Raw genomic sequence first — 16,847 nt, 5'->3', positions numbered from 1 at the left:
TGATACATCCTTTCTCCAAGTCAGTCATTAAGGACTCAGGATCTAAAGTCAGAAATAAATAAAAAAAATCTGCTGTAAGAGTATTCAGATGGACCCATAAATCTGAAGTAAAACCAACAGAGGAGATTGCTGCTGTTTCTTATCAATATATATAATGTATGTAATTGGCAGTATATACCTGGACTACATTTAAAAGTTCCATCACGTGGAGTTCCTGTCACGGCTCAGTGGTTAACGAATCCAACTAGGAACCATGAGGTTGTGGGTTCGATCCCTGGCCTCACTCAGTGGGTTAAGGATCCGGTGTTGCCGTGAGCTGTGGTGTAAGTCGCAGACATGGCTTGGATCCCACGTTGCTGTGGCTGTGGTGTAGGCCTGCAGCTACAGCTCCGATTAGACCCCTAGCCTGGGAACCTCCATATGCTGCAGGTGTGGCCCTAGAAAAGACAAAAAAAAAAGTTCCATCGAGTGCCCAGTCCTTATGTTTCACCAAATCATCTAAGCCAGAATCCATGCCAAATACCAAAATTCTGTCTACATCAGAATCAAGATACAGCTTATAATATTGTGTGATAAATTTGGTAAAGACTTCATTAGAGAATGACCTGTTGTTGAATGTTGTAGCTAAAGAATGGATAATTAACTCTCTCAAAGACTGTTGTGAATCAATAGTGGCATCTTTTATATTTGCCATAGCTTGGTAAACTTTTTTTTTTTCATGCTTGGGAAGGATGACCAAAGTAGTTGCAAACTGATATGTTATTTTTTGGTATGGTATGCAGTCTGGCTCTACATCCTCTTATTTCACATTGCTAGTTAGCTTATTTATCACTGTATTTTTTATCAAGTCTATTTACATAGTTGTATCTACTCATCCCTGTATAGATCATTATGAGGCTAAGACTTATGTAACAAAAATAGGAATACTGCAACAATAGGGAAATTAAAAGACTTATCAACCATTTGAAACAAAATTGTCAGATGAAATTGTCAACTGTTATTTTATCTTTAACAAAAAATTTGCCATTCAGCCAATTAGTTGTGCAGTAAAACTGCCTTTGGCAAAGATGTTTACTGCAAAAATACTGGACTCATCTCATTTCCTATTATGGAATTCCTTGAATCAAAGGAAACAGAATCCAAATAATTAAAGTGTAATTTCAAAAGAGATTCACAGATTTGATGACTATGTTTTGAGCTACTATCGCTGTTCTAGCTAGTCTACAAGTTGTATTGAGTGTCACTCCGTTTCAAGAAGTAACTAGTGAATACACAGAAATTATATCCACCCAGATGATACATTAATATCATTGAAATTTGGAAACCTCTTCCCTCTGTGGAAGTGTATTTTCTTTCATGACATTAATGAAATCAATGGCCTTTGGAGAGGCATTTATGTCCTAGGTAGTGATTAGTCCCTAAGCCAAAATTGAGATTTATCCTGACTGAGAAGTCCCCACACTGAGTAGAATGCTTTTTCCTCCTCTTTCTTCAGAGAGTTTGTGAAGGAATGACATTATTTCTTCCTTAAATATTTGATGGAATTCACCAGTAAAGCCATCTGGGCTTGCTATTTTCTTTGTGAGAAAAATTTTGAGTTACTGTTTTAATTTCTTACTCGTTACAGACTTATTCTGATACTCTATTTCTTCTCGAATATATTTTAGTAATTTGTGTCTCTTTAAGAATTTGCCCATTTCATCTAAATTGTCTAATTTAGTGCATACAGTTGTTCATAATGTTCCTTTATACTGTATTTTAATTTTTTAGTTCTGTAGTAATGTGTTTCTTTCACTCTCAATTTTGTCAATTTACTTCTTTCCACTTTCATTCTTGGTAAATCTAGCTAAAGATTTACCAATGTTTTAAACATTTCAAGGAACCAGCTTTTTGGTTCCCTTGTTTCTCTTTATTGCTTTTTCTGTTTTTTATATTATTGATTTCTGCTCTGATTTTGATTGTTTCCTTTTTTCTATTTGCCTTGTATTTAATTTTCTCTCGTTTTCCTAGCTCATTGGGAAGCTTAGGTTATTGATTTTAGATCTTTCTTCCTTTTTAATAAGTGCACTTAAAGTAATACATTTCCCTTTAGCTGGCTCCCACACACAATTTGAGAAATTTTATTGTGATATACAATTTATAAATTAAATACCTACATGTGTGACTCCACTTTCAATAAGAGAGAAAGGGGGGAAGGGAAATTCCAGATTTATTTTAGTAATTTGATGCTTTTAGTTAGTAAATTTACTGTTCACTTAAAAGGGGAGAAATGAGTGAACAATACCCTCATACATCAGTGGATGCTAATAGCTCTGAGAACTTGAAGTACATTTTCTTCCAGGACATTGTCCCACAGTGCCAGTTCTTTCAGAGCCAAGTCACTGAAAAACCAATTAAAGAGTGCAAATATAGTTGCTTTTTAGGAAGCCTTCCATTATTCACTCCTGTCAACAACACAGATTATGACTTTTGTATCTGCTAATAATGACAGTGTGAGTGGATCAGACAGGAAGAAGAAAGAATTTAATATGCAAAGGAAGAAAGGGAATTAAATAGTGCAACTTCCTTTCATCATGCTATTACTTCATCTTAAATACTAATCCATACAACTGGATTTCGCTGGGAAAAAAATCTTTTTTGCAGTCACTAGAGTGACCCTTTAAGTGTATGTCAAATCATGTCACTTCTCCAGGCAGATCCCTCCAGTCACTCCCATCTCACTCAGAGTGAAAGCCAAAATCTTTATATTGTCTTACAAGGCCCCATAAGATCTGGGCCTTTTGGGTTTTATCTTTGGTTTCTCTTTCCTTATTCACTCTGCTCCAGTCACAGTGGTGTCTTTGCATTTCCTCCAACATGGCAGGCATCCTCCCAAATGTGAGATTTATATGTGTTATTCCCTTGGCCTGGATTGCTTCCCCTTCTCATATCCATATTGCTCTCCTTACCTCCTTCAGGGCTTTGATCCAGTGTCTCCTTCTAAGAGAGTTCTTCCCTGATTACCCCTTTTAAAATTGAGCTTACACCCAACCTGGTCCCCCTTTAGCACTTTGTTTTTCTCCTTCGGACTTATTACTCTAAAGTACTACAGGTTACTCTTATTTAGTTTATTGTCTAAATGGCTAAAAAGAAGGTCCTTGGGCACAGCAGCTATCGTCTGTTTTGTTCCCAGCTATATCCATGGCACCTAGAACAGTTTCTAATACATAGAAGAAATTCAATATACTTTGGTGAATAAACAATTGAATGAAACCTATGAATTAAGCGTGTTGAAATTGTAGCAAAGCCAATAACACTAAAAAACTGTTATAAATCTCCTGAATATGACATTTGCCTGCTTGTTATTCTATAGAAATTTGAATGTATGATGGGTGTTAATTTGCAAATTCTATAGCTCTTCATTTCTCTAAGTCACCCAATTTCTGCTCTAAACCCCTGTCTGGCCAAAATAGTAGGAAACCTACTATTCATCATCCACCTTCCTTCTCCTTTGCCAGAATGTGTGAAGTCCTGGGAATCTAATGAGGTCTGGAAAATTTGGCAAGGGCTCTCTGGTTTCTTCTAGTGCTGCCTTGGAGGCAGTCTGCTAGGCTACCTCTCTGCCAAGCTTTAACAGCATAGGCTTTGCCAAGTTTAGAGTCTTGATGTCTTGGATCTTGGCTCCCTAGCTTCACGTTTTGCATCATGCCTCTTGCAGTTTTGCTACCTTCCATGGTTGCTGCGAGGGAATGAGGCAAGTGCTAATTCTCTTAAAACCCCCAAATACCTTCTCCTTGGAAATCCTGGGCTGCTAGTACCTTTTCTTCTTCCCTCTAGAAGAACCCTGTGTGATCTCTCTTTAAAAGCCTTTAAGAAGGTAATTTTGGTTTCTCTCAGGCAGGGTGAGAATGGGAGATGCTAAAATAGTCAGATTTTCTATTTAAAAAAACCATTTTGTAATAAATGATTTCCTTAGTTTTACCAAAGAAACGTTCTGAGGTGAGATTAGGGGCTTTGCCAAGAGTTAACTGAAAAATCACACGAGGACCCACCTCCTGAAATAAAAGAGAACATTGGTGGTTGAATGGCTAAACAAATCTAATTCATACCAAGTTGTTTTATAAAACATATAATGAGAGGTAATAATAGTACAAATTATAGATTTAAAATAAATCTTTCAATCTCTCTTTCTAGATAGATAGATAGATAGATAGATAGATAGATAATTATGCTAAGTGTCAAGGTGAGTTCCACATTCAGTGCCAGTGTGTAAACTGTTCATTCTGTCAATTTCTGGTTTATAACAAAAAATACAAAGAAAGTATAGAAGTGGGAGTATGTAGAAACCATTTCAGCATTGGTATATTATGGTATCCAGGTTCAAGATCAGCAAGCTCATCTTGTTTAGTAGGATATATAGATCAGTACAGATGCTGTTGAACATGGGTGATGATTTGCTTGTGGTTCAGTTGAGTACTAGAAACACATAGTATTTTAAAGATAGTTTATCAACCATAATCCAAAAGTATACAGAAATCTGAGAAAAGGTAAGTATTAAATAGTCATAACTTATTATTTTTAGTTATTTTAATTCAGAATTTAAAGATTTACAGTTTAACATTGTAAGCAAAGTTGGATAAGTAAAATTTATATTATTTATACTTAACCCTAATTTATAGATGGACTTTTCTAAACCTAGTTCACTGAATTTATTACCTTTTTTTTTTCGATTAGAGAAAAGGCTTGTTTTTCCTGAATGTGGTAATTACATATACGTGATTACTAAGAAAGGAAGATAAAAAATACTTCTACTTTTAATTGGAAAAAATGATGTCTCATGTATGGAGTTTAGTTTTGTGATCATTATTTATGGAGAAGTACTAAAACGTCAATGCATTACTTGTGATATACTGGCTAATGAAATAACAAAATCATAAACATGTAAGCAGGTTTTGCATTCATGGCGTAAAGAAATATGGTCAAACCAAAAAGAATTACTTGAAAGAAAAAATATTGAAATGAAAAGCTGACAGAAGTATATTTCAGTATTTCCCACATATACATTATGTTTCACAAATGAAGGTTAGTTCTTTATGAGCTGCCTATAATACAGCACTACATACAATTGCTGAGACTTGGGCAAAAGACTGTAGTAAAGATTTTTGCTTGGAAATTTTGGGTGACTCTGCCACAAAGAAGGTAGTTGACATACTTCCCAGTGACACTGCAGCCTATTCAGGAAGGGGAGAAAGATGTAGAAAACCAAGTCAGAACAAATAAAGCTGGCAAAGTATTTTTCACTACAACTTGATAAATGAACAGATATTGCCAACTCTCAGGGCAATTTTTTAAATGTATGTGATTTGAACATAGTGGTGCTTATTCTGTCAGCAAATATGGCTCAGGGTTTAATTTTAGTTTGGGAATAAATTCTGATGACATAGTTGCAATGACAGGAGAATAATCTGGAGTAGTTGCCCAAATTAAGGGGTTTGTGTCAGAATGCAAGTCAACTCACTGTTTCCAACATTAATAAAGTCTTACCTCAAGGGGAAATAAAATCAGTTGCATTAAACAGCAAGCTAATTAGTAAAAATGTGAATAACACAAACACAAATACGTTAGATTCCAAACTATTCCATTTATGATATGATAAGGAAGCTTATTGTAAACAACTATACATGTTTCATGGTTATCCAGGAGGAAAGTTCTACCTAGAATGCTTGAGTTATGAAACAAACTCTTAATGTTTCTGCAATGTAAGAAACCAGTTTGGTCTCAGTGTTTTATAGATCTTCATCAAGATGCCAGTCTTGTTTCTTTGATATCTGAGATATTTTTAATGATATTTAATTTTTCCACTCAAGGAATGAATGAAACATGTTTTCACATAGAAAATGAGACTAAAGCCCAAAATGGAAACTAGAAGCTTAGAACAACAGAGTTTCTATAGATTGTTACAGCGTGTCTTGTAATTGAACAGTTTTCTCTGAATTAAGCAAATAAACTTGATGAAGCCCATCAGCTAAATGAAATTTATGTAGGTTATTTTTAGAAGTGGAAAATGAGGAACTGGGCATGTTTGTTCTAGGATATGTATATACATCAATCACATAAGAAATTACTATTATTCTATTCACCTTGGCCTTTCATTCTCTCTTGCTTGGCTCTGCTCTGTTTAATTTCTAGAAAGATTAAAATAGCATAAATAAATAATATGTCACTTAGTATTTATTACTTTTCTTTGTTAAAAGCATTTCGCCTTTATAATTTTTTTTTTTTGGTAAATCCAATTTTCTTCCTCTTTGCCATATGTGCCTAGATAGTCTTTGAAGATAATGGTGATGATAATGGTAGTAGTGATGATGATGCTGCTGGTTAATGATACTGCTGTAGATGGACTAAAAAAGCCTGAAATATGTATCTTTTTTGTTCTCTTCCTAGAATAGCAAATTTTACATTCAAGTGTACCATTTGACTGTCACAAAAAGTGACACATTTAGTCTTTTTAGCTACCCTGTATAATGCCACAAAAGCTCTTAAAAGTGGCATTTTACTTACTATCCCTTTTTGCTTTTGCTTCTCTGTAAATTTCTCTGCAGTTAAAAAAAGTCTGATTCATTTATTCATTTAACAAACTCTTATAACCTGTGAAGGCTTATTATGCCAACAGATGTGGCTCTCTCTAATCCTTACTCCCTTGAAAAAAGGAATACTTGGAGTTCCCTTCATGGCTCAGCAGTTAACGAACCCGACTAGGATCCATGAGGTTGAGGGTTTGATCCCTGGCCTTGCTCAGTGGGTTAAGGATCTGGCCTTGCCATGAGCTGTGGTGTGGGTCACAGACATGGCTCAGATCCTGCGTTGGTGTGGCTATGGGATGGGCTGGCACTTGTAGCTCCAATTCAACCCCTAGCCTGGGAACCTCCATATTCTGCAAATGCGGTTCTAAAAAGAAAAAAAAAAAAAAAGGAATATTGATGCTGTCCTGCTGATGAATGCAGATACATGGTACCATATCCTAGCTTAATGACCCATATTAGAACAGAAATATTGATGGTTAGAGATTCTGAAACAAATCCTAGTTCTAATTTTTGTCTAGTTCTATAGATCAGTGAATTACAAGATCTGTTCCCCTATATTTAGTCTTGAGTCAACACCAACACGACATACACCTTTCTCTCCTGCCTCCCTCTAGTCACTCTAATATGAATGTATCTTTTCAGATACTTAACTTTTATAGATTTGAAAGACTTGTGCGGAGTTCCCGTCGTGGCTCAGTGGTTAACGAATCCGACTAGGAACCATGAGGTTGCAGATTTGATCCCTGGCCTCGCTCAGTGGGTTAAGGATCTGGCATTGCCATGAGCTGTGGTGTAGGTTGCAGACACAGCTTGGATCCCACGTTGCTGTGGCTCTGGGGTAGGCCGGCAGCTACAGCTCCGATTAGACCCCTAGCCTAGGAACCTCCATATGCTGCGGGAACAGCCCTAGAAATGGCACAAAAAAAAAAAAAAGAAAAAGTAAGGAAGAAAGACCTGTGCTGTTGAGATGATTTTCCAGTTGGGAATGGAGGTGTCTGGACTTTACATACATTGGGATGAGGAAGATGAATTTAGGGTGTAGATCCCAAAGTGATTGCCCTGCCTGCAGCATATGATCAGTTTTTTGTTAGGCCTATTGTGAAGTCCATTGTCATTGATGGACATGTTGGGCTCCAGAGAATGTCTGTAAAATGAGATTCTGGTAGACTTATATGAAAAGCTGTGCAGACTGAAGGTGATGTAGCAAGATCATTGGTTTGATGGTCATAAAATTTAGGATTGAGCCAGCAACAATACTTACTAGCTGGGTGAACTCAAGGAAGTCACTAACCTCTCTGAGTCTCAGTTTGCTGAGCCATGGACAACTTATGAAGATTATATGTAATAATATAGGAAGAGATGTTTTACACAGTATGCACAAGAAGTACTGCTTCATACTCATAGGTACTCTAAATTTCCCTCATGAGTTCATTTTGCAGTTTACCCCTAAGGCTGCTGCATCAGCCAATAGCTTTCAATGAGAAATAACCTTCCATGAACCTTGTATAATCTAGTTATTCTTGACATTTTTAGTATTTTTGAATCTCTTTTTTGGGTTCCTCAAAAAGACTCATTTCAAATTCTATTTGAATGCTTTCTGGTGCATGTGCTTTTCCTCCGCTCAGGGATCTGCTCTTGCTGTCAGCTAGTTGCTTAGCACAGAGCTCCAGGCTGCCTGGCTGTGGCTTTACTCGGGGCTCTCATCACAGAGCTGATCCCTGCTTGACCTCTGATGTCTCTGGATAATCTGTCCTCTCCTCCATTTCCCCACCAAGTCCAGGGGTCTGATTTACCTTTCTCTCCAGTTGGTTAGAAAATACTATTCTCTTTAAAAAAATTAAAAATTAAAAAATTAAAAATAATTTTAAAATTTAAAATTTTTAAAAATGTAAAAGTTAATTTTTTAATTTAAAATTTTTGAAAAGACTAAAAAGGAAAATGCTATACTCTTAAATGTTAAAAAAATGAAAATTTTAAAAAATAAAAAAATTTCCAGTGGTTAGAAAATACTGTAATCTTAAAAATAGTAAATAATGAATAATAAATTTTTTATAATGAAAACATAAAAAAATTAATTTTTTAAAAGTTTTATTGAAGTATAGTTAATTTACAAGGTTGTGATAATTTCTGCTGTACAACAAAGTGACCCAGTGATACATTATACACATATCCATTCTCTCTCAGACTAAAAAAGACTAAAAAAAAAAAGGAAAGAAAATACTCTTTACTTTCTTCTTTGAAAGAAGAGTGTAAAGTCACCTAGTGGAGAAGTTTCAATTGATCTCTACTGAGAGCATTGTTATAGACTTTCCGCACAGAGCCATCTTTTAGCTACTTCACTCTCACTTTTAGCCTGCTTCAGTTTTCCCTAGTACAGACTATACTGCTGAATCTGATCTATCAGGCCAGGTTCTTATTTATAGGGATTATTTTTTCAGAGACCCCACTGGCGTTCTCTCCATCTAGGGTCTCTTGTCCCTAAGTATAGATTAGCTGCAGTTTGTCTTCTGCTAGCATCCTGGGCTATATGCAGACTAGAGGATATGCTTAGATACTGGTGGGTATACCAATAAACATCCTTGGACCAAAGTACCAGAACCTTACCTAAGACCCCCATTCACTAAAAATAATTTGAGTGAAAATAATGGACTTGATTGGAAAGTAAACATTGCATATAACTATGTAGACAGTATCAGAACATGTTATCTCTTCAAAAAAACCCCAAAACTCCTTTCATGCTAACACAGGTCCTGATGGATTGACTCTATTGTTATTATAAAAAGTTATTCTGTTTTTTGTATCTAATAGTTCTTGCCTTAAAGTCTGTTTTTTTCTGGTATTAGTATAGTCATTCCAATCATCTTTTCGTTATTGCTTGCACATTAATCTTTTCCTGTACCCTTACTTTCCACCTATTTTTGTGGTTTTGAATCTAAAGTATGTCTCATATAAACTAATCTAGTTGGATCCTTTAAAAAATTATCTGCCTTTTGACTGAATATTTAATTTATTAATAATTAATGTAATTACTGATAAGGTAGAATAGTAACACATGACCAATCACATCTGTTATTCATCCAATTGTAAAAGGTACTGTCATCTCCAACTTTACATGCAACCAATGACAAAATAAAATATTTCAACTCCCAAATAGCATAACCTTGGTAATTTCCCTTTTTCCCCTTTAAACACTTGTAATTTTTATTTGATCAGCCAGTCCAATTAAGGTCTGACTCTCAGGCATCTTTTCCCAAGTAAATGTTTTCTCAATAATTTCATCTGAATATTTACATGAAAGTGAAGTGGTATAAAGTGACTTTAAAAGAAAGTTTTATAGCTGTTTAAATAGAAATCTATCCACTATATATATATATATATATATATATATATATGATGAGTTCTCTATGTGAGTCTGTTTCTATTGTGTGGATAGGTTCATTTGTGCCATATTTTAGATTCCATATATATATATATAAAACATCTTAGAATGAAAATACAGCCTTTACTACTGTTAGCTAAATACTGTTTCCTACATGAAACTTTGAGCCTGAAATTTACCATCTCTTTCTTAAAATACACTTACAAGTATTAGCTATGTAATAAAGATATCCTAGTATAAACTAAGTTTTTTTCCTTTTTTTCAGTTTTGCAAGTGACCTTTTAAAAATTAAATTATAGTTGATTTAAAATGCTGTGCCAAATTCTGCTCTGTTATACATATATATATATATTTTTCTTTTTCATATTCTTTGTCATCATGGTATATCCCAGGAGATTGGCTATAGTTCCCTGTGCTATTCAGTAGGACCTTATTGTTTATCCATTCTGAATGTAATAGTTTGCATCTACTAACCTCAAACTCCCTGTCAGTGTCTCTCCCTCTCCCCTCTTCTAGGCAACCACAAGTGTGTTCTCTATGTGAGTCTGTTTCTATTGTGTGGATAGGTTCATTTGTGCCATATTTTAGATTCCACATGTAATTTATATCACACGGTATTTGTCTTTCTCTTCTTGACTGACTTAATTTAGTATGATAATCCCTAGTTGCATCCATGTTGCTGTGAATGGCATTATTTCATTCTTTTTTATGGCTGATTAGTATTCTATCATGTATATGTACCACATCATCTTAATCCATTCATCTGTCAATGGAAATTTAGGTTGTTTCCTTGTCTTGGCTATTGTGAATAGTGCTGCTATGAACATAGGGGTAAAGATATTTTTTTGAATTATAGTTTTGTCCAGATATATGCCCAGGAGTGGGATTGCTGAAGCCTATCTGCTGGCAGAATGGGAGGTGGTGGTGGGAGGAGGAGAGTAGAGGAGGTGGTCTTTTGTTCCATTCAGCTCTTCAACCAATTGGATGAGGCCCCCCGCATTATAGCCAGCATTCTGCTTTACTTAAAGTCCACTGATTTAAATATTAATTTCACAAAAAACCTTCACAGAAACACCTAAAATAATGTTTGGCCAAATATCTGGACACCATGACCCAGTTAAGGTGACACATAAAATTAACCATCACACCGAGTATATGTCCAATTGTGCTTATACTACAGTTACCTCTTTCTCTCTCATTTCCACTCTGCCCCAGTCAAGACTTAGGGGAGAAGATTATCTGTTCCCAGGTGGATTTGAAGGTCCAAATATGAAAAAGAAAAAGGAAAAATCTAGGAGAGAATTTGTAAATTGAAGGGCCAGAATGAGAATCCTTAAATCCCAAAACCTCATCTACTGCTAGAATTGCACTTTAAAAATAGGATCAGGTAGAAGTTACATGTGTGATAGCATGGGATATGAAAATTCTGGCATAGAATCTTGAATATTGTGGCAAGTGGCAGCTAAGTAAATGTTAGCTGCCCTAAAAATATACAAAATATTGGATTTCTATCTAATGAAACACCCACTGTTACGGTTTTTAAATCAGACCTAGATAACATATGCTTATTTTTGTGTAGATTAAAGAGCTGTGGAGAGTTAAGTATGAAAGGAACAGGGCCAGGGATTGTGCATATACCTTCCCCCCAAATTTAGAGTATTAGAACAACAATGCATGATAAAATTCATTTGCTTTTTGTAAATTTATTTCCTCTCACCATTTTCACTAGTGGGCCATTTTCTTTGTTTATCCATGATAATTTACTGAGAGAAAAAGACACACAGCTTTTTAAAAATGTGTTTTAGACAGATAATGGTTTTAAAAGCAAGGAAAATATATCTAGTCATTGAATAGGTGTGTGCTTGCAAAAGGGAAATAAATGAACCTTTTAAAACACAATTTTTCATCAAAATGAGTTTTACTTCTAAAAAATGATGGCAATATACCCTGTGGATACTTAATATAAATTCATTTGAAAGGCATCCTAGATCTTTTTACCCAGTGATCAATTGCTTTGTCTTTATTTTTATTTTAGAAAGCCAGAGAGAGAAGCCATAATTCTTCTGAATAATACAGACCAATATTCAGCTATTTGCTTGGATTTCACAGTTCTGTGTGAGATAAATATATATTCATATTGGTTCCTTATTTTAATCCTTAATTTGCACAACAAAGCTTTGCTATGTTACTAGCTTTCTCTGTTATACAATTGGCAAAGAGAATATCATTAACTAACTCTGACCATATTGGCAATAGATTGAGAAGCTATAAAAGTGGGATCTATAGAACTTAATTAAGATATTGTTTTCATTGTTTATATATTTTTATCTAGGTAAAATTCAATTTAATGTTTAATACAAAGTCTACCAGCATATTTGTATGTATATATACAAACATATCCTCTAATACTGAGAATAGAGCAAGATCGGCATGTTGTTAACATGGTATTTTGGCCATAGGACTCTGGAATTGCACAATCATTCCCCAGAAAAATATCTGGAAGGTGATAAATGAATAGAGCAGTAACTAGTTAAACAAAATAACATCTTTTTATAAATTGAGTTTCTCTGCCCTAAAAAACATTGGCAACGTCTAGTAAATTGAGCTGGGATTTAGGAGAAGTTACACCCCAGCTAGATACGTGAGTAGGTGCCATCCTACTGCACACAGATTTGAAATTAGGAAATAACCATTCCTATAAAACAAAAAGGCACACCTGCCAGCTCAGGAAAATGTGGAGACAAGAAGCAGAGAAGAACACTTGCTCCTTTTGGCCAGAACTGGGTAAGTCTAGACCACTGGACAGGCAGACCTCCCAGACCAGGGCACAGTCTCCTGAGCAGGAAAGTAACAGAGGCAGTGTGTGTGTGTGTGTGAGTGGTGTGTGTGTGTGTGTGTGTGTGTGTGTGAGAGAGAGAGAGAGAGAGAGAAAGAGAGAGAGGTAAGGGGGAGGGCGGAGAAGGGAGGAGAGAAAGCTGGTGCCCTTACCACTTTCCACATATGTAAGGAGGAGAATTAGGAAAAGTAAAATCAAAGCCTCCTTGAAACCTCCACCCATAAAAAATGCAGTGGAGGCAGTAACCAGCATCTTTGTGGTTCAGCCCTCTTTCTTGGAGCTGGAGGAAGAGGGAGGGCAGAACTGCTGGCTCAAAGTCTGGTTTGGTCAGGGGAAGGAGTGAGGAAGTAGGCAGAAAAGAAGCCTAGAGCAATCCTAAGACTAACCTCTGTCCCATTGAAGAGTTCTTCCCTCAGTGAGATTTTTTTTTTTTTTTTGGTATTCATGAAACATTTTTTCAGTCCAATAATGTTACTTTTGTATTCGAAGCTTTTTAAAGTTTTTTTTTTTCCATCCGTAGAGACTTAATCTCAAGGAGTATATACTCAAATTTCACACTCATCCACTTAATACTCATTGAGAACAAAATTTTGTTTTCGAGGAGTATAAAGAGGAATTAAGACGAATCCTACTCTTGGAGCAACTTGCATTCTAGCCATTGTCAAAAACAACAAGAATGTAAACAATAAAATGAAGTATCTTAAAATATTTATAGCTCAAGGACACTGAGAGCTTGGAGAAAGTGTTTAAAAATTTTAGCTATAGTTGGAGTTCCTGTCGTGGCGCAGTGGTTAACGAATCCGACTAGGAACCATGAGGTTGCGGGTTCGGTCCCTGCCCTTGCTCAGTGGGTTAACGATCCGGCGTTGCCTTGAGCTGTGGTGTAGGTTGCAGACGCGGCTCGGATCCTGTGTTGCTGTGGCTCTGGCGTAGGCCGGCGGCTACGGCTCCGATTCGACCCCTAGCCGGGGAACCTCCATATGCCGCGGGAGCGGCCCAAGAAACACCACCAACACCACCACCAACACCATTTTAGCTATAGTGGACATCACTCTAATATTTATATTTTAAGTTTTGGAGTAACCTTTTAGAAATTCTGAACAGAACGTAGAGTACTTCTTTTGAAGAGGAAAAAAAACAGATAAGCAAATATACACCTGCATGGTTCAAATATTGATGCATCTGCTCCAAAACTCTAAAACTAATTAGAAATTTTGTTTCATGACTGCAATTAGCCTTTAAAAGATGGGCATCCATTAACACAGTTTGGTAGTATGATGACAAGCAATTAGTTATAATTGTTCTATTCTGGAAAGAAATAATAATTGGAAACAGATGACGTCTAAAAGAATTGAAAATAAGCTTGTGAACTCAATTTTTAAAATTTGGTACAGAGAATTCATTTTAGGAATCTTCCTCTTTAGATGTATGTAAGACAAGATAATTCTTTTCTTGCTTTGGGGCTTTCTAGGTAGCTTTTTTCTACCCTTTTTTCATCATCCTTACTCCACAGAATCTCAATATAACCATTTACATTTCCATTGTAATGTAAAAAAAACCAGCGAAGCTGAGAAAAATTCTCTAGAAGATGGAATTAATTATATTTATTTGAAAGATTTGAACAATTAGTTGGACATTACAGAAGGCAGATAGCAGTTCATTATAAAAAAGATGTTCCTGAAGACCAGGATGGGTCAAAAAGTTTTTGCAAATGTTTCTAATCCCTCAATTTGTGAAATGTAAACTGGAAAATCCTTTATTGGATAATGTAGAGTTGATAGAAGCATTCGTTGGTTGCTGCTGAGGAGCCAGACTAGTTGCTATGTAAGGTTTCTTCACTCACTGAATGAGCTCCTGTCCTTGAAATTATTATCTAACAAAGGAATTATTTCCACTGTGCTCTCTCTCAGAAAGTTGTAGTACCTATACAATTAACTTCTTCTGCTTTGTTGAACTAAGCCATCCAGGTAATCATGAACCTATACACATGCGCTATTCAGTGGAAGAATGAAATTGGGACACAAACTTAAATGTGAAATAGTAAGTGCCATTAGGAAATCCTTTTATACCAATTACCTCCAGTGTACTGAAAAAGAACTGAATGTTGTTTCACAAGGGTGGATGCACCTAAATTTTTTTAGAATGCGAGCTTGGTATGGTTCTGTTGAGTTAAAGTGTGGCCAGAAGTTAGCCATTTTTGGCATATGTGCACAAAATTCCCACAAACATAGCTCTATTGATGATTTAAAAAAAAAATCCTTGCATACTTCCTATACTTCCTAACATAGTACGTCTGCTAGAATGTTTAGGTCATGGGAGAGAGTGGCTCAGCTCTCTGGGGATTATATAAGAGGCAAGGAAGTATCACACAGGTCAAGTGAATATATTTATGAGAAAAAATAGCAATACCACTATTAGACATATCATTGCTAATAGCTATTACAGCTGTTGCCGCCATAGTAAGTAGGTAGTCCCAATTTTGTGTTTAACTCATTATTCCATTGTCAATTCAGATTCCCTCTGGCATAGGTAACCAATATCAACTTAGGTAAACCCCCTCTGGCCACACTGCCCATAAAACCTGTACCTCTTAAGATCAGAAAATCAGATTGCAATTCAAAATAGGCTATCTCTTAGAAATATTATGATACATATCTTGAGATCCTTACTTACAGTACATTTAGCCATTATTCCTCATAGCTACCCAGTATCCAGTATTCTTATGAAACCCATGATTTTCCTTCGTTAGAATGTTTTTGCCTGCAAAACATTGATTCAAACTAGTCTAAACAATAAAACAATTTATTAACTGTCATAACTCCCCAGGTTTTCATTCCCTTATAACTTGTGTCCATTTCCAGCACTCTTGCTCTAATTAAAGTTTTTAATACATTTCACCTAGACTGTTGTAATTGCATCCCACCTAGTAATTCTGTCACCACATTTGTGGTTTCTCATAATAGGCATTTATCCATTCACTTGAAATTCTGCATGCCTACTATGCTTTCTTGGGGCAGGGGGAACACATCATTGAATAAGTTAAGTTGCAATCCCTAAATTTAAGGAGCTGTATTAGTTGGGACAAGCTAGGCTATGGTACAGCATCAAATGGAATCCCATAGTTTGATGATATAAGTCTATTCTCTCTTGCTATATACATTCTCTTTAGGGTGACTGTAGCTCTGCCCCACATCATACTTACCCCAGGACCTAGGCTGATGCAGCAGCCTTTATCTGGGAATTTGCCTGCTGGTGCGGCACAAAGAAAGAAAATGTAATGAAGCACAAACTGGTTCTCAAAGTTTTTGGCTACAAGCAACACATATTAGACTCACTTATATTTCATTGGCCAAATCAAGGTGCTTGACACATCTGACTACAAGGAGTAGCAGAAGTATACATCTCTTCCAGGGAAGGCAATGAAGACTGATAAAGAGTAAAGCAGTCAACCACATGATCTTAAAATTTAGACAGGGGTTAGTAAACTATAGCCTGCCACATACTTCTGTAAACAAAAGTTTTATTGGGACACAGTCACACCCGTTCATTTACATGTGATCTATGCTGCTTTCAAATGGATTTACTCTCTGGTCCTTTACTCAAAACATTTTCCCACTCTGATTTTGAGAGGCAGAAGCTTACATCTTTCAACTTCTAAAGTGCAATGTATCCTACTCTCTTTATTTCATGATTTCATGATTTATTTCATGATTAAAGCCCCCCTTTTTTGGAAGCAGACAAAGTTGGAATTTTTTAAAAAATTCAAGTTGAAGCATTATTAAGAAAACATGTCCTAAACCAGTATTATTTTTAAAGTACTTTGCAACTACAGAGGAAACAGGTCTGATTGAAAAGATGAGGAAAGATTTTTAGAGGAAATGCTACCCAAAGTGAGCATTGCAAGGAGAAAAGATTTTTCTCAGAGCTGCCTTCAAGGAAAAAGTATTGCAAAACGAAGGAAAAATTTGAACTAGGAAAGGAAAGTTTCGGGTATGTTCAACGAATAGTGAATCCTTGATTATGGTTAAATCCTAGGATTGTGAAGATGAAGCTGCCCCTGGAAACACAA

Source organism: Phacochoerus africanus, chromosome 1, assembly GCF_016906955.1.
Source record: "Phacochoerus africanus isolate WHEZ1 chromosome 1, ROS_Pafr_v1, whole genome shotgun sequence".
In the NCBI taxonomy this organism is placed as follows: Eukaryota; Metazoa; Chordata; class Mammalia; order Artiodactyla; family Suidae; genus Phacochoerus; species Phacochoerus africanus.
The sequence above is the reverse complement of the archived record's forward strand: the minus strand, read 5'-3'. Positions refer to the sequence as shown.